This window comes from Pseudophryne corroboree, chromosome 3 (genome assembly GCF_028390025.1).
Source record: "Pseudophryne corroboree isolate aPseCor3 chromosome 3, aPseCor3.hap2, whole genome shotgun sequence".
NCBI lineage: Eukaryota > Metazoa > Chordata > Amphibia > Anura > Myobatrachidae > Pseudophryne > Pseudophryne corroboree.
This window is the reverse complement of record NC_086446.1, coordinates 792,869,512-792,889,023: the sequence shown is the minus strand read 5'-3', so window position 1 is coordinate 792,889,023 and position 19,512 is coordinate 792,869,512. Positions and strand designations below refer to the sequence as shown.

The following is a 19,512-nucleotide window of genomic DNA, read 5'->3' as shown; positions in this document are numbered from 1 at the left end:
CAACGCATTTCTGCTGTTGCCAACATTTGTTCTTTGTTTCTTTCCCTCCAGTTGCTTCTGATGTTGTCTACGGCCGGGAACATTTTGATTGTTGATGTTGAACAGATATGGACGTCCTTAAAGTTGTTAGATAAAGAATGCGTTACAAGTCCTTTTCTAATACTGCGCAAATGTTCACCAAGGCGTGTTTTCCATGCTCTACTTGTTCGTCCTGTATATATATTTTATATATATATATATATATATATATATATATAGTATTAAATAAATGACATTGCTCGAATGACAGTTCATAAAATGTTTCAAGTTATATTCATGTTCTCCCGCTCTAAATTTGGTGTATTTAGAAGTTGATGTTTTCACTTCTTTCCACGCTAAACATGTGCCGCACCAATGAAAACCTTTTGTTCTGACAGTACGTGTATTAGTGATTGGCAGTGCACGCCTTGCCAATTTATTTATCAGGTCGCCTTGCCAATTTATTTATCAGGTTTGGAGCTCTCCTATAAATGAAGCGTGGAGCATCAGGTATGGGTCGTTGGGTCGACACAACTTAGGTCGACAGCCATTAGGTCAACCACTATAGGTCGACATTCATTAGGTCGACAGGGTCACTAGGTCGACATGGTCATTAGATCGATATGTACTAGGTCGACATGAGTTTTTTTACTTTTTTTGGTGTCGTTTTTTCCGTAAAGTGATGGTGAACCCCAATTAGTGCACCATGTCCCCTCGCCATGCTTCGGGCAAGGTGCCTCACTCTGATACCGCTGCACTCGGCACAGGTTACCATTCCCAATTGTAGTCCACGTGGATCGTAAAGTATGAAAAAGTCCAATTTTTTTTTTCAAAATGTGAAAAACGCATGTCGTCCTTTTGACCTGTCGACCTAGTACATGACCTAATGACCATGTCAACCTCGTGACCCTGTCGACCTAATGCATATCGACCTATAGTGGTGTTGACCTAATGACCGTATCCCAGAGCATCTGAGACAGTGGCGGATTTAGCGGGGGGCGATTAGGGCGAACGCCCCCCCTACACATACCGGCGCCGGGATGGATGGCCAGGTCCCGCTGCATCGATCATCTGCACAGCCGCAGCCAGGCAGCACATCCAGCCATACAGTACTTCCGCCCGGCGCCAGGCCCTACGATCAGCTGCGGCAGCCGTAGCCAGCACTGTAGTGAAGCTTGGCTGCGGCTAGCCGGCTACCGCAGGTTCGCAGATGATCTGAGATACATTCCTTCCGGACTGGGTCCTTTTTCAATATGTGCCAGTGTTTTGTTTTTTTTAACAAGGTTTGTTTGTACCAATAGGCAAACCAAAGCAGTCATTTAGGGTGCCAAGGTTTGGGGGGTGCCCAAGCCACTGTGTTAGTGGCAAAGTGTCACTCATTGGGTGGTTTGTTTTGTGGTGCATCTGGTTAGCAAGGTGCTAGGAACGGCACCCTGCAGCCAGTATCGCTGTCGCAGTGCGGACCGAAGTGCCTTTTGGACACTCCAGGCAGGCATCTCTACAGCTGGCCGCAGTGTTCTGAGGATGCTCTGCACACAGATGTACTTCCTGGTGCTGGGACATGACATCATGTGCTCGGGGGGCAGGGCTAGCACAGTTTGCACTGCCACTCTGTTACGGTGCTGGCGGCAGTCCAAACACATAGACAGGTCCTCTAAGATTGGACATGGGCCAGGGTACTGAGAAGGCGAGATCTGGGGAGGCGTGGCTGTGCCACCTAAAAAATAATAAAATGGATTTCCCAGCAGCCAGGCATTTGTTCCCCTTAACAGCGGTGCAACAGGGAGTGTGTGTGTGTGTGTGTGTGTGGGGGGGGGGGCTTTCCTCCTAATTAGCTGACCCAAGCTGGCCCCTACAAACAACAGACAGAGAAGAGGGGTGCTTCCCCCCCTCCCTCCGGTATCCCCCAGCTCATTAAAAATTACCTGTGACTATCCCTGAACCTATCTGATAATAGAATTTCAGAGAAATTGGTCACATGCGTTTGCAAAGACATGTTTAGCTGCTGCCCATAGTTCAGGTATTGTTACAGGTAATTTTTAGTATGCTGGGGGGATACTGGGGTGGGGAGAAGCCCCCCCCCCTCTGTCTGCTGTTTTTGTGTGACCCCTCCCCCTTTCTAGCGCCTGATATAAAATGATCTCCAGGAATGATTGAGCAACTGCCACTGTTTGTCTGCATGTATGATAAGGCATTGAATGGGAGCAACATTTGGAAGGCTTGCTGTTCCTTGTAGCGCTAATGGCAGATCCTGGGGGTGGCTCCCAGGTAAGTTAGCCCTCTGTCTGGATGTGTTTTAGTATGAGCCTTTATCATGAGGCCTTACTGTAGACAAATCACATGGCCCTATGCGGGCACTGCTATTATGTAGTGTTAGGACTGCTGATATCGGAGAAGCCTTGACACGGCTCAGCAGCTACACATGTCTTTGCAAATGCAGGTAACCAATTTCTCTGAAATTCTATTATCAGATAGGTTCTGGTATTGTCACAGGTAAATGTTAGTGTGCTGGGGGGATACCAGGGTGTGGGGATGCCCCCTTTCTGTCTGCCTGCTGTTTTTCTGTGACCCCTCCCCATCTCCAGGAATGATTGAGCAACTGCCACTGTTTGTCTCCAAGCTGGCCCCTACAACAATCCCAGGGAATGGTAGATGTGCACAACATGTACAACTGGCGTATAGTTGCTTTAGCATTCCATCTGCGTTCCATTTTCTGCAGGGATTTGAAAGTGTATTATTTTTATTATTATTATTATTATTATCCTTTATTTATATGGCGCCACAAGGGTTCCACAGTGTCTAACAAAGCACATGAACAAATCAGAAGTTCAAGAAAAACAGCGTCTGCATCAGTGGACATGACACTGAAATAAGCATCAGGGTGACAGGAACTGAGGGTTAGGTGCCATTATAGGGAGTATGGCGTAGAAAACGGTTCTGGTATGAATGGTCGACCATGTTATGGTCGACAGTCATTAGGTCGACCACTGTTGCGACATTGACATGGTCGACATGGACACATGGTCGACACATGAAATGGTCGACATGAGTTTTTAAAAAAAAATTGGGTGTCATTTTTTGCGTAAAGTGACCGGGAACCCCAATTAGTGCACCCCTCACATGGCTCGCTTCGCTCGGCACAGATTACCGTTCCAATCGTAGTCCACGTGGATCGTTAAGTATGGAAAAGTTCCCCAAAAGGAAAAAAGTTAAAAAACTCATGTCGACCTTTTCATGTGTCGACCATTTTCATGTGTCGACCATGTGTCCATGTCGACCATGTCAATGCCGACCAATAGTGGGCGTCCTAATGACTGTCGACCATAACATGGTCGACCATCTGAACGGACACCGTAGAAAACAGTCTAAGTAAGGGAAGGGATGAGGGGAGAGGGCCCTGCTCGTGAGAGCTTACATTCTAAAGGGAAGGAGCAGACAGACAGACAGTGAGCATGGAACAGTGGGTCAGGAGGGTTTGAATTCCCATTATGTGTACCGTAGAAACAGGCCCATAAAGGAAAAGTGGCATGGTTGCCCCTAGCAACCAGTTACAGCTACGATTGGGAAGTGAAATAAATAAAAATACAGAGACTAAATAAAAAAATATTAGATGTAAAACTAGCAGAATTATTTGGAACTTACTGCACCTAACGTTTGGTATTTCCTTTGTGCTTAAAGTTCATGTTTCCTAAATGTCCCAATATTTTATCATTTTGAACTTTTCATTGTTTGAAATATTAAAGTTAACTTACTTTTAAAGTTCATAGATTAATCTTTACTTCTTCCCTATTAGCCGGGAACCTCCAGATTTCAGGTTTGTCCTGGAGTTCAGAAGACAGTGGCAGAAATAATTTCATTACAGATGCAGATGGAATACACAAATGCTCTTTATATAATAGGCTATAAACAGTGCGTGTCATTTAGATTTATGGTTTTATTCTAAGCACAAACCAGGATGATTAATGAGATAAACACCGCCGTCCTGCGCACGGAGCGTTGTTGTGTTTTGAAGGGGAGGGGAGGGAGGCCACTAGATTCCAGATCTCCTGTACTATACCATCAGGCTGTACAGGAATTCATGAATCTTCTGACGATCAGGTCCGTGATTGGATAAACATAACCAGTGCCAGGCCAGAATATTTAAGGACCACAAAGATATGTAACAATCACTATACTCAGTAGAAATACAACGTATAGTGTAAAGTATACTCATATTTGCTAAGTAGTGATGTCATCGTTTGAGAGTGGTGAGCAGTGATGTCACTCCAGTAGAATATGGTAAAGTCACAGTCACTCCTGCCCAATATAGTATATCCACTCAATTGGAGAGTAGTGATGTCACTTTTGTAGAATACGATATGTAACTAGTGATGTCACTCCCGTTAGGTTTAATTTTTGTTGGGAGCGAAATAACCTACCAGTATATTTTTGGATTATGGGAGGAAAACGGACGCAAGCACGGGGAGAATCTAGGAACGGAACCCATGTGCTGTGAGGCAGTAACCGTTACACCATCCATGATGCAAAATGTACAATGCAGACCTGCATGCCTTCTGCACATATTACATTTGCTCTCCAAGTAAATCTACATCAGCAACTTCTCTTCCTCTCACCAATACTAGAGGTGATCCCACATATCATATGTCCTCTTATGACCTTTTCAGCCTGTCGACCTTTCGTACCGGTTGACCTCAACAACTAGTGACCTTTCACCTGTCGACATTTTGTATCTGTCAACCTAATGCATTTTGACCGTTCACTGTTGATCTAATAGCTGTCAACTTAAACATTGTCGTCCTATTATTCCGCACCCCATAAATGATTCCTAAACTGGGAGCTTCCAATTTCTGTGTCTTTTTCTGCAAATGAACCTGCGTATATATGTGAAATCCCCGCAATGACAAATATACCTGAGCGTCGGTCCTTCTTACGATATTTACTAATCCATTAATTACAATTCTGGTGAAAAAGTTACAACTCTTTTATCAATCGTTATATGGGGAATACAAACAAGTGTTATAATGTAAATGTATTCAGTTTGTGCATTTTTTATTTTTTTTAGAACTTTTTAGCTCAATAACATTTTTGAAAAAGTCCAGGATCAGATATCTATAGTTATTCTCCGAAACAATCCAATGCAACTTGGGGCTGCATAGGGTCATCCTGTAACTTGCATACACAATTATATTTAGAATATGCAAATAAACTTTACAAATGACACTGAACGTTAGCGCAATGATATTTACATCCGTCATATTGTGATACGCAGCCAGTGAGGCCCAAACCAGGAACAAATGAACGTTACACATCGCTTTCCATTATCATTTTCAGAAGCGTACTATGAGTATCCACCCATATTCTGAGTCCCACGGATCAATGTGACTGCAGCGCGCCCAGCCGGCCATCCACATGGGGTAACTGTCATCAGTTTTACTGGTGCTTACAACTACCCCATGCCAGGTACAAGTGCTATAACCAGGGGCGTACTGAAAGAGGAGAAGGCCTGTGCGCAGTCTCTAGCCAGCAGTCTTAAGTGTATCATGGCCACAGTGTTATCTATCACATATGCCCCCATGTACAATTCACACTCACTACACACAACACTAGGGGCATCACAGACAGAGATAGAGAGAGCAAGAGTGTGTGAGAGAGAAATAGGGAGGAGGGTAAAAGAAAGGAAGAGAATGAGCAGTTGATAGAGACAGAGGGGGTCATTCTGAGTTGTTCGCTCGTTGCCGATTTTCGCAAAGCAGCAATTAGGTAGAAAATGTGCATGCGCATGGTACGCATCGCGCATGCGCTTAGTAATTTAACACAAAATTTAGTAGATTTACACAAGGCAGACCGACGTTTTTTCATTGCTGGAGGGATCGTAGTGTGATTGACAGGAAGTGGGTGTTTCTGGGCGGAAACTGGCCGTTTTCAGGGAGTGTGCTAAAAAACGCAGGCGTGACAGGTAAAAACGCAGGAGTGGCTGCAGAAACGGGGGAGTGGCTGGCCGAACGCAGGGCGTGTTTGTGACGTCAAACCAGGAACTAAACGGACTGAGCTGATCGCAATCTAGGAGTAAGTCTCGAGCTACTCAGAAACTGCAGGGAATTATTTAGTAGCAGTTCTGCTAATCTTTCGTTCGCTATTCTGCTAACATAAGATACACTCCCAGAGGGCGGCGGCCTAGCGTGTGCAATGCTGCTAAAAGCAGCTAGCGAGCGATCAACTCGGAATGAGGGCCAGAGAGAGAAAGAGAGAGAAAGAGAATGGAAGAGAGATAACGATGTGTCCAATCACATCTGTACATGAACAGCCTTCTAGTCACTCCATGCCGTGTCTCGATAGCGCTGAGCATCTTTACGTGTGGCTTTCACATAACAATGTGAGTAGGACGCACAAGCAGCTTATGCTGATTAAAATGATATGTTGCATGCCTATATTCTGTGTGTGCCGTGGCTGTATCCGCATATGAAATGGTACGTTACAGTGTTTTACTAGAAAACAGCCACTGACACTGTAACATACCATTTCATATGCAGTTCTAGCAACAGTCGGACAGAGAATATAGGCATTCTGCATATCATTTTAATCAGCAGCACCTGCTTGTGCTTCATATTTGCATAATGATATGAATAAGACCCAATTTTGGCAAACAAAGACTTTTATTTATTATTACCAGTTATTTATATAGCGCACACATATTCTGCAGCGCTTTGCAGAGAATATCTGGCCATTCACATCGGTTCCTGCCCCAGTGGAGCTTACAATGTATATTCCCTATCACATGTACACAAGCACACTTTCATACTAGGGTTAATTTTTGTTGGGATCCAATTAACCTACCAGTATATTTTTGGATTGTGGGAGGAAACCGGAGTACCCGGAGGAAACCCACGCAAGTACGGGGAGAATATACAAACTCCACACAGGTAGAGCCATGGTGGGAATCGACCCCATGACCTCAGTGCTGTGAGGCAGTAATGCTAACCGATACACCATCCGTGCTGCCCCATACTTTTGACACTAACAGAGTTGCACAGGACCTGTCAGCTCACGCCAAGCATCTCCCGATATGTGGTGCATTGAGGCAAGATGTATGAGAAAACTTCTGTACAGAGAGAGGCGAAAAGAAGGATACAGAAATAGAGGGCCAGAAGTACTAGGCCTTGTAGAGCGATAAAGTGGAGAGAGAAAAAGTATCAGCCAATCAGCACCTAACTGCCACGTTACAGGCTGTGCTTGAAAATTGACAAATTCCCCTGTACAGGGAACCCCAGGGCAGGTACAGTGTGCCTCCCATACAGAGCATTACCTATGGATACATCCAACATGGATCTCATAGTATTAGCAATACTTATACCCTTCTCACATCGCACTAAAAACCCGGTATCGACACGGCATATTGCCGTGTCGAAACGGGTCCGTGTGCGATGTGAAAGGTCCTTTGGTGAATTAGCGGGTCGCCTGACCCGGTACTTCAACCCGGTAAAAAAGAAGGGTTATTACCGGGTTGAATACCGGGTCAGGCGCAGTGTGAATGGGAGCCGTTCCGATGCGACACGGCTCCCATTCACAGCATAGGCAGAGGCGGCGCAGGAGATGAGCTCTTCTCCCGGCGCCGCCTCCACTCTCGCCCCTGTTGCTGCTGCGCCCTCCGCTGCTATGGCAACCGACCCGGTATATTGCCGGGTCGGAAAGCCAGCAACGGAGCGCAAATGCCGGATCCCACCCGGTAAGTACACGTTTCTCTTACCGGGTAGGATCCGGCATTTGCGATCTGAATGCAGCATAACCTTGTTATGTCTTGATGTATGAGTCCTGAGAACAGCAGAAGGAAACGCTCAGTTTTACAGTAATAAAGGAAAGCAATTCACCTTTACACCTCAATTTTAGGAAAGACCCACTCGACTCAAAGTTACACAGTTATTACTGAGTTTAATCTGTTTAATCTGTATTATAAATTCCATTATCTTATTATTTCCTGACAGGCTGAAATTGTTTTGAAAGCCCAAACCTGAAGATTATAGAATTGATATTACAGAACTGAAAGCTGGCACACGAGCGCATTAAAGAATGGAAGATAATAATTACATTTATATTCAGGTTAAAGAGCGGTAGAAGACTTGGGGGTCTCGCACTGTTACAAAATAAGGCAACGGGGAGGGTCCTAAATAGGACTGACTGGGTTTATCACTCAGGTTTCCCCAGTTATACTATACTAGGTGATTCATCGCACCCTATGGGCGTTCTTCACACCGTCGTAAGGGGCTACACCCCCTTAACCCTTGCACGCCCTTGTGGCATGTAGGGATGAGCGGGTTCGGTTCCTCGGAATCCGAACCCGCCCGAACTTCATGTTTTTTTACACGGGGCCGAGCGACTCGGATCTTCCCGCCTTGCTCGGTTAACCCGAGCGCGCCCAAACGTCATCATCCCGCTGTCGGATTCTCGCGAGGCTCGGATTCTATCGCGAGACTCAGATTCTATATAAGGAGCCGCGCGTCGCCGCCATTTTCACACGTGCATTGAGATTCATAGGGAGAGGACGTGGCTGGCATCCTCTCCGTTTATAGAGAAGAGAGTGAGACAGTAGAGAGAGACACAGTAGTAATTTTGGGGAGCATTAGGAGGAGTACTAGTTACTTGCTGAAGTGATAGATAGTGTGACTGTATATTATCTGACTTGTGGGGGAGACACTGACAGTGGGGAGCAGTTAGAGTCTGAGAGCAGGACTCAGGAGTACATATAACGTACAGTGCACACTTTTGCTGCCAGAGTGCCACACTGCCATTGTGACCACACTGACCACCAGTATAATATATATTGTGATTGTCTGCTTAGGAGTACTACTTGCAAGTTGCTGATAGTGTGACCAGTGACCTGACCACCAGTCACCACCAGTTTAATATATATATATATATATATATAATTGTATATAATATATATATAATATTGTATACCACCTACCCGTGGTTTTTTTTTTTTTCTTTCTTCTTTATACATACTACTATAGTAGCTTACTGTAGCAGTCTGCGGTGCTGCTGAGCTGACTGTGTCCAGCAGGTCCGTCATCAGTCATTACATAATAAATATATATACCTGTCCGGCTGCAGTACTAGTGATATTATATATATATATATATTGATTTCATCTCATTATCATCCAGTCTATATTAGCAGCAGACACAGTACGGTAATCCACGGCTGTAGCTACCTCTGTGTCGGCAGTCGCTCGTCCATCCATAATTGTATACCACCTACCCGTGGTTTTTTTTTTCTTTCTTTCTACTATAGTAGCTTACTGTAGCAGTCTGCGGTGCTGCTGAGCTGACAGTGTCCAGCAGGTCCGTCATCAGTCATTACATAATAAATATATATACCTGTCCGGCTGCAGTACTAGTGATATTATATATATATATATATATATTGATTTCATCTCATTATCATCCAGTCTATATTAGCAGCAGACACAGTACGGTAGTCCACGGCTGTAGCTACCTCTGTGTCGGCAGTCGCTCGTCCATCCATAAGTATACTAGTATCCATCCATCTCCATTGTTTACCTGAGGTGCCTTTTAGTTGTGCCTATTAAAATATGGAGAACAAAAATGTTGAGGTTCCAAAATTAGGGAAAGATCAAGATCCACTTCCACCTCGTGCTGAAGCTGCTGCTACTAGTCATGGCCGAGACGATGAAATGCCAGCAACGTCGTCTGCCAAGGCCGATGCCCAATGTCATAGTACAGAGCATGTAAAATCCAAAACAAGAAATATCAGTAAAAAAAGGACTCCAAAACCTAAAATAAAATTGTCGGAGGAGAAGCGTAAACTTGCCAATATGCCATTTACCACACGGAGTGGCAAGGAACGGCTGAGGCCCTGGCCTATGTTCATGGCTAGTGGTTCAGCTTCACATGAGGATGGAAGCACTCAGCCTCTCGCTAGAAAACTGAAAAGACTCAAGCTGGCAAAAGCACCGCAAAGAACTGTGCGTTCTTCGAAATCCCAAATCCACAAGGAGAGTCCAATTGTGTCGGTTGCGATGCCTGACCTTCCCAACACTGGACGTGAAGAGCATGCGCCTTCCACCATTTGCACGCCCCCTGCAAGTGCTGGAAGGAGCACCCGCAGTCCAGTTCCTGATAGTCAGATTGAAGATGTCAGTGTTGAAGTACACCAGGATGAGGAGGATATGGGTGTTGCTGGCGCTGGGGAGGAAATTGACAAGGAGGATTCTGATGGTGAGGTGGTTTGTTTAAGTCAGGCACCCGGGGAGACACCTGTTGTCCGTGGGAGGAATAGGGCCGTTGACATGCCTGGTGAAAATACCAAAAAAATCAGCTCTTCGGTGTGGAAGTATTTCACCAGAAATGCGGACAACATTTGTCAAGCCGTGTGTTGCCTTTGTCAAGCTGTAATAAGTAGGGGTAAGGACGTTAACCACCTCGGAACATCCTCCCTTATACGTCACCTGCAGCGCATTCATAATAAGTCAGTGACAAGTTCAAAAACTTTGGGCGACAGCGGAAGCAGTCCACTGACCAGTAAATCCCTTCCTCTTGTAACCAAGCTCACGCAAACCACCCCACCAACTCCCTCAGTGTCAATTTCCTCCTTCCCCAGGAATGCCAATAGTCCTGCATGCCATGTCACTGGCAATTCTGACGAGTCCTCTCCTGCCTGGGATTCCTCCGATGCATCCTTGCGTGTAACGCCTACTGCTGCTGGCGCTGCTGTTGTTGCTGCTGGGAGTCGATGGTCATCCCAGAGGGGAAGTCGTAAGCCCACTTTTACTACTTCCACCAAGCAATTGACTGTCCAACAGTCCTTTGCGAGGAAGATGAAATATCACAGCAGTCATCCTGTTGCAAAGCGGATAACTGAGGCCTTGACAACTATGTTGGTGTTAGACGTGCGTCCGGTATCCGCCGTTAGTTCACAGGGAACTAGACAATTTCTTGAGGCAGTGTGCCCCCGTTACCAAATACCATCTAGGTTCCACTTCTCTAGGCAGGCGATACCGAGAATGTACACAGACGTCAGAAAAAGACTCACCAGTGTCCTAAAAAATGCAGTTGTACCCAATGTCCACTTAACCACGGACATGTGGACAAGTGGAGCAGGGCAGGGTCAGGACTATATGACTGTGACAGCCCACTGGGTAGATGTATGGACTCCCGCCGCAAGAACAGCAGCGGCGGCACCAGTAGCAGCATCTCGCAAACGCCAACTCTTTCCTAGGCAGGCTACGCTTTGTATCACCGGTTTCCAGAATACGCACACAGCTGAAAACCTCTTACGGCAACTGAGGAAGATCATCGCGGAATGGCTTACCCCAATTGGACTCTCCTGTGGATTTGTGGCATCGGACAACGCCAGCAATATTGTGTGTGCATTAAATATGGGCAAATTCCAGCACGTCCCATGTTTTGCACATACCTTGAATTTGGTGGTGCAGAATTTTTTTTAAAAACGACAGGGGCGTGCAAGAGATGCTGTCGGTGGCCAGAAGAATTGCGGGACACTTTCGGCGTACAGGCACCACGTACAGAAGACTGGAGCACCACCAAAAACGCCTGAACCTGCCCTGCCATCATCTGAAGCAAGAAGTGGTAACGAGGTGGAATTCAACCCTCTATATGCTTCAGAGGTTGGAGGAGCAGCAAAAGGCCATTCAAGCCTATACAATTGAGCACGATATAGGAGGTGGAATGTACCTGGCTCAAGCGCAGTGGAGAATGATTTCAACGTTGTGCAAGGTTCTGCAACCTTTTGAACTTGCCACACGTGAAGTCAGTTCAGACACTGCCAGCCTGAGTCAGGTCATTCCCCTCATCAGGCTTTTGCAGAAGAAGCTGGAGGCACTGAAGGAGGAGCTAAAAGGGAGCGATTCCGCTAGGCATGTGGGACTTGTGGATGGAGCCCTTAATTCGCTTAACAAGGATTCACGGGTGGTCAATCTGTTGAAATCAGAGCACTACATTTTGGCCACCGTGCTCGATCCTAGATTTAAAACCTACCTTGGATCTCTCTTTCCGGCAGACACAAGTCTGCTGGGGTTCAAAGACCTGCTGGTGACAAAATTGTCAAGTCAAGCGGAACGCGACCTGTCAACATCTCCTCCTTCACATTCTCCCGCAACTGGGAGAGCGAGGAAAAGGCTCAGAATTCCGGGCCCACCCGCTGGCGGTGATGCAGGGCAGTCTGGAGCGACTGCTGATGCTGACATCTGGTCCGGACTGAAGGACCTGACAACGATTACGGACATGTCGTCTACTGTCACTGCATATGATTCTCTCACCATTGAAAGAATGGTGGAGGATTATATGAGTGACCGCATCCAAGTAGGCACGTCAGACAGTCCGTACTTATACTGGCAGGAAAAAGAGGCAATTTGGAGGCCCTTGCACAAACTGGCTTTATTCTACCTAAGTTGCCCTCCCACAAGTGTGTACTCCGAAAGAGTGTTTAGTGCCGCCGCTCACCTTGTCTGCAATCTGCGTACGAGGTTACTTCCAGAAAATGTGGAGAAGATGATGTTCATTAAAATGAATTATAATCAATTCCTCCGTGGAGACATTGACCAGCAGCAATTGCCTCCACAAAGTACACAGGGAGCTGAGATGGTGGATTCCAGTGGGGACGAATTGATAATCTGTGAGGAGCGGGATGTACACGGTGATATATCGGAGGATGATGATGAGGTGGACATCTTGCCTCTGTAGAGCCAGTTTGTGCAAGGAGAGATTAATTGCTTCTTTTTCGGTGGGGGTCCAAACCAACCCGTCATTTCAGTCACAGTCGTGTGGCAGACCCTGTCACTGAAATGATGGGTTGGTTAAAGTGTGCATGTCCTGTTTATACAACATAAGGGTGGGTGGGAGGGCCCAAGGACAATTCCATCTTGCACCTCTTTTTTCTTTCATTTTTATTTGCGTCATGTGCTGTTTGGGGAGTGTTTTTTGGAAGGGCCATCCTGCGTGACACTGCAGTGCCACTCCTAGATGGGCCAGGTGTTTGTGTCGGCCACTAGGGTCGCTTATCTTACTCACACAGCTACCTCATTGCACCTCTTTTTTTCTTCTTTGCGTCATGTGCTGTTTGGGGAGTGTTTTTTGGAAGGGCCATCCTGCGTGACACTGCAGTGCCACTCCTAGATGGGCCAGGTGTTTGTGTCGGCCACTAGGGTCGCTTAGCTTACTCACACAGCTACCTCATTGCGCCTCTTTTTTTCTTCTTTGCGTCATGTGCTGTTTGGGGAGTGTTTTTTGGAAGGGCCATCCTGCGTGACACTGCAGTGCCACTCCTAGACGGGCCAGGTGTTTGTGTCGGCCACTAGGGTCGCTTAGCTTACTCACACAGCTACCTCATTGCGCCTCTTTTTTTCTTCTTTGCGTCATGTGCTGTTTGGGGAGTGTTTTTTGGAAGGGCCATCCTGCGTGACACTGCAGTGCCACTCCTAGATGGGCCAGGTGTTTGTGTCGGCCACTAGGGTCGCTTAGCTTAGTCATCCAGCGACCTCGGTGCAAATTTTAGGACTAAAAATAATATTGTGAGGTGTGAGGTATTCAGAATAGACTGAAAATGAGTGGAAATTATGGTTTTTGAGGTTAATAATACTTTGGGATCAAAATGACCCCCAAATTCTATGATTTAAGCTGTTTTTTAGGGTTTTTTGAAAAAAACACCCGAATCCAAAACACACCCGAATCCGACAAAAAAAATTTGGTGAGGTTTTGCCAAAACGCGGTCGAACCCAAAACACGGCCGCGGAACCGAACCCAAAACCAAAACACAAAACCCGAAAAATTTCAAGTGCACATCCCTAGTGGCATGCAATATTTTTGTTATATGGAGTATTACCTCCAATCATAATTGTGTGAGTGGTTAAATATTGCACAGACAAAGGGTGTGCGATGGTTAAGGGGTCGTAGCCCCTTGCAACGGCGTGAACAGCGCATGCAGGGCCTGATGAAATACCTAGTAGGGGCTGTGGTTGGGGGAGTGGCAGGTGCGGGGTAGACGCGGATGGGAGTCCATGGGAGGGGTGGGTGGGGGAGGGGCAGTTGCAGTGGTGCCCCGGGTGGGGGAGGGGGCCGGAGCCACTGCAGGTGGGGGAGGAGCGGTTGCAGGGGTGTCGCGGGTGGGGGAGGGACGCGTGCGTTGGTGCCGCAGGTGGGGGAGTTGCGGGTGTGGGGGTGCTGCGGGTGGGGAAGGGGGTTTGAGGCCACCGCGGGTGGTGGAGGGGGGGTGACGGTGCCGCGGATGGGGCCCGGAGGTACTGTGAGTGGGGGAGGGGTGGGTAATGCTTCTCCTCCTGGAAGCAGCTAAGCTGCTGTCCTCCCTTTGGCAGTGGCTCTCCTGGAGACTCGCACAGCAGCCAGTCACTATTGTTAGCGCCGGTGTCCCAACACGCCGCATTACAGGGAAGAAGATGCACTCAATAAACTACAGCTCCCAGCAGCCCTAAGGGCCAGAATGCTCCAGCACTAAGGGCTGCTAGGAGCTGTATTATATGTAGTGCGTCTACTTCCCTGTAATGCGGCGCGTTGGGACACCAGCGCTAATAATAGTGACTGGCTGGCAGAACTGACTGACTCGCTGAATCAATGTAAAAGGTGAGAGTGCTGTGCAGTGTCAGTGACACTGCACACCCACTGCACTGCACAGCACTGTCACCTTTTACATTGATTCAGCGTCCAGACATTACCCTCCGCGATATCACCCACTCTATCCGTTACATTAGCCATCTCGGGGCTTCCAGGCCGGCAGCCCAGGTGCTGTGTTGCGGAGTTGGTGCCTCTGGGGATCTGGGCGTGGCTGTGGTGGGGAGGCACTTCTGTGACATCACGCGCAGAGGAGGCTCCGGGGCTCAGAGAGTATGCGGCACAGGGAGGGCTATGAAAGCCTTTTGCTGCGCCGCTTTCACACACATCTATGACGTTGGCCGCAGCAGCTTTTGTACCACCTGCGCCGTGGCTAGGGAGTGGGGATTGCTGAGGGGGCAGGTGGACTGGCAGCAGGACATAGGATGCTGCAGTAAAGGATTTTTTCCCCCTATCTACAGCGCAGAGACTTGCTGCAGATGCAGTGGCATACCCTCCAGCTGCACCTTTTTGGCAGGTACAGTCCCTTTTTTTATGGTCTGTACCGATTTTTGGCTCTCCAAACTTCCATTGAAAGTATATGAAAAGGGGCGTGGCCTCACCACTTTACCCGTGGCCACACCCCCTTTTTGAATTTGTAGCGATTTTTATGTGTAAATTGTTGGAGGGTGTGTTGCTGCAGATGCAGTGGGCCTATTTTGGGGTGTGGGCCTGGAGCTGCAGCTCCATCAGCCCCATTGTTAATCCTGCTCTGGGAACACACAGCAGCCAAAGGGCAGAGCCTCCCATTGGATGTAACCTGTGTGGGAGGGCATTTCTCTGCCAATCAGGTGTGGACTGGGTGTGATAGACCTGCTGCTAACCCAATGAGAGCTCCTAGCCACGCCCAGCGTTATACACACAGGCACAGAGTCACAGATCTGGGCTATTATATAGGAGATATCTCCTACTGTATATGCCCAACTGACAGTCATTATCCAGAGAATAAATCCCCGGACTGCCTTTGTGTTTCCATTGGCTCATTCTGAGACATCTAATGAGATTATTCCAAGGTTTCCAAGATCCAGAGACGAATGAATGTAGTCATACACACAGTACACTGAGAATAACTCTGACTCCCAATCTCCAGTTCTCACCCTTAGTAAGTGCATTGAGGTCTCCAATTAGCGACAGAGGGGAACAACAAAATGTATATTTACACAGCTCCAGTTTCTGCGCTGAGTTTATAATTCCTCATTTCTGTTGCCTGGGACGCAGGGAAAACGGTGACTTCTCCGTAACGGCTGCTTATATCACGTCTATGTTTATGCCTCGTAGTGTAAGAAATCAATACAATGTAAGCGTTCGAGAGACCTGCTCTGAGAAACAATTGCTTAATCAAGCCTGACAAAATTGCTTGTTATTTAATATCTGCTCTAGTGCCATTCGCATACCCCACTGCAACCACCCTCCCTGCCTTGTACTCCCCGCACATATATGAGCAGTAGTGAGAGTGATACAGCAAAATACAGTATAGCTATTTCTTGCTGCTTCTCATATAGTGCCCATGTCTCATCCTTTCTAAGTCATACAGAGGGAAATGTAGCAACCAATCAGATCACAGCTAGCATTCATCAACTGCTATGGGCAACCTCTCCACTCTTTAGAAATATTGATACATTTCTCCCTTAGGGGTGTGTGCAATTTGTTCCGGTAATCTCGGAGCTGTTGATTTCGCCCCACTGCATATTCAATTGACGCCGTTTCCACTAGAGATGAGCGGGTTCGGTTAGTCGAGATCCGAACCCCCCCCCCCCGAACTTCACCTATGTTACACGGTTCCAAGGCAGCCTCAGATCTTCCCGCCTTGCTCGGATAACCTGAACGCAGCCGAACGTCATCATCCCGCGTCGGATTCTCGCGAGATTCGTATTATATATAAAGAGCCGCGCGTTGCCACCATTTTCACTCGTGCATTGGAGATTGAACGGAGAGGACGTGGCTACGTTCTCTGCCTGAAAAGCTCCATATCTGTGCTCAGTGTGCTGCAAATATCTGTGCTCAGTATGCTGCAAATATCTGTGCTCAGTGTGCTGCAAATGTCTACGTTCTCTGCCTGAAAAGCTCCATATCTGTGCTCAGTGTGCTGCATTTTGGTGACCAATAGTATATAGTTGTACAGTACAGTAGGCCATCGCTGTATCTTGCAGCTCCGTGTCACTGCAAGTATCCATTCCATATCTGTGCTGTATTTTTGTGAGCAGTATATATAGTAGTACAGTGCTGCATTTTGGTGGCCAACAGTATATAATTGTACAGTACAGTAGACCATTGCTGTATCTTGCAGCTCTGTGTCACTGCAAGTATCCATTCCATATCTGTGCTGCATTTTTGTGAGCAGTATATAAAGTACTACAGTGCAGCATTTTGGTGACCAACAGTATATAGTTGTGTACAGTAGGCCATTGCTGTATCTTGCAGCTCTGTGTCACTGCAAGTATCCATTCCATATCTGTGCTGCATTTTTGTGCGCAGTATATACAGTAGTACAGTGCAGCATTTTGGTGACCAACAGAATATAGTTGCACAGTACAGTAGGCCATTGCTGTACCTTGCAGCTCTGTGTCACTGCAAGTATCCATTCCATATCTGTGCTGCATTGTTGTGAGCAGTATATATAGTAGTACAGTGCTGTATTTTGGTGACCAACCGTATATAGTTGTACAGTACAGTAGGCCATTGCTGTACCTTGCAGCTCTGTGTCACTGCAAGCATCCATTCCATATCTGTGCTGCATTTTTGTGAGCAGTATATAAAGTAGTACAGTGCAGCATTTTGGTGTCCAACAGTATATAGTTGTACAGTACAGTAGGCCATTGCTGTATCTTGCAGCTCTGTGTCACTGCAAGTATCCATTCCATATCTGTGCTGCATTTTTGTGAGCAGTATATATAGTAGTACAGTGCAGCATTTTGAGGACCAACAGTATATAGTTGTACAGTACAGTAGGCCATTGTTGTATCTTGCAGCTTTGTGTCACTGCAAGTATCCATTCCATATCTGTGCTGCATTTTTGTGAGCAGTATATATAGTAGTACATTGCAGCATTTTAATGACCAACAGTATATAGTTGTACAGTGCAGTAGGCCATTGCTGTATCTTGCAGCTCCGTGTCACTGCAAGTATCCATTCCATATCTGTGCTGCATTTTTGTGAGCAGTATATATAGTAGTACAGTGCAGCATTTTGGTGACCAACAGTATATAGTTGTACAGTACAGTAGGCCATTGCTGTATCTTGCAGCTCCGTGTCACTGCAAGTATCCATTCCATATCTGTGCTGCATTTTTGTGAGCAGTATATATAGTAGTACAGTGCAGCATTTTGGTGACCAACAGTATATAGTTGTACAGTACAGTAGACCATTGTTGTATCTTGCAGCTCCGTGTCACTTCAAGTATCCATATCTGTGCTGCATTGTTGTGAGCAGTATATATAGTAGTACAGTGCAGCATTGTGGTGACCAGTATACTACATTACAATAGTCCAGTGCTGTTCTCGCAGTATCATCAGTGCTCAGTAAAATCAGTGCCTAGTATAATCAGTGCGCTGTTAGTGCATTGGGATTTAGACAATTAATGAAGTTATTGTGTCCCCGGTACAAAATCCCATCTGGATTCCACTTCAATAGGCAGGCGATAGCAAGATTTTACCAATTAATATCAGTGATTTATAATTAATTATTAATTACAGTGATCTTGCCAAATGATTTCAGTGATTTTGTAATTTTCTTCCAGTGATTTGGACCAATAATACCATTGATTAGAACGAATATTTCCTGTGATTTTGTCATTTTCTTCCAGTGATTTGGACCAATAATACCATTGATTAGAACTAATCATTCCTGTGATATTGAGGTGTTTGTATCGTTTAGCTTAGCCGTCCAGCGACCACAGTGCACCTCTTTTTCTCTTTTCTTTGCATCATGTGCTGTTTGGGGACTATTTTTTTAAGTGCCATCCTGTCTGACACTTTTGTATATGTCCAGTGGTACTGCCATTTGATATAATTCCCGACATTACTGCCATATAATTCCAGTGATTTTGTAATTTTCTTCCAGTGATTTGGACCAATAATACCATTGATTAGAACAAATAATTCCTGTGATATTGAGGTGTTTGTGTCGCTTAGCTTAGCCGTTCAGCGACCACAGTGCACCTCTTTTTCTCTTTTCTTTGCATCATGTGCTGTTTGGGGCCAATTTTTTTAAGTGCCATCCTGTCTGACACTGCAGTGCCACTCCTAGATGGGCCAGGTGTTTGTGCCGGCTACTTGGGTCTCTTAGCTTAGTCATCCAGCGACCTTGGTGCAAATTTTAGTACTAAAAATAATATTGTGAGGTGTGAGGTGTTCAGAATAGACTGGAAATGAGTGGAAATTGTGGTTATTGAGGTTAATAATACTATAGGATCAAAATTACCCCCAAATTCTATGATTTAAGCTGTTTTGAGGGTTTTTTGAAAAAAAAAACACCCGAATCCAAAACACACCCGAATCCGACAAAAACTTTTAAAGGAGGATTTGCTAAAACGCGTCCGAATCCAAAACACGGCCGCGGAACCGAATCCAAAACCAAACACAAAACCCGAATAATTTCCGGTGCACATCTCTAGTTTTCACCCTTTTTTTAGGGAAATTTTCATCAATACAAAAAGACTGACTGATGAAGCCGCCGATGCTGAATTGCTCTAAGGTGGGGAAACGCGTCTCATACGGACTGTGACTTGAGACCTGCACTGAGGTTCCCTCTCTGTACCGCCGGACCATCACCCTCTATTGCTTTTGGGACCGTCTTTAACTCCGGATAAGGCTTGATTCAGGGTAGTGGAGCACCAGAGCCGGGAGTGGACTGCAACCCG

The 19,512-nt window shown here is 46.3% G+C and overlaps 2 long non-coding RNA genes across 4 annotated transcripts in view; one reads left to right on the top strand and one right to left on the bottom strand.

Annotated features, from left to right (window-relative positions):
- LOC135058272 (uncharacterized) overlaps positions 1–207 on the top strand; it is a 357,308-nt gene extending 357,101 nt beyond the window's left edge. Inside the window, exon 5 of the long non-coding RNA XR_010244719.1 lies at positions 52–207. This is a non-coding gene — a long non-coding RNA (uncharacterized LOC135058272). The remainder of the gene's footprint in view (positions 1–51) is intronic.
- The window catches only part of LOC135058273 (uncharacterized), a 106,815-nt gene that overhangs the window by 2,139 nt on the left and 85,164 nt on the right, over positions 1–19,512 (bottom strand). For all 3 annotated transcript variants that reach the window (XR_010244721.1, XR_010244722.1, XR_010244720.1), the window contains exon 2: positions 3,771–3,839. This is a non-coding gene — a long non-coding RNA (uncharacterized LOC135058273). The remainder of the gene's footprint in view (positions 1–3,770; positions 3,840–19,512) is intronic.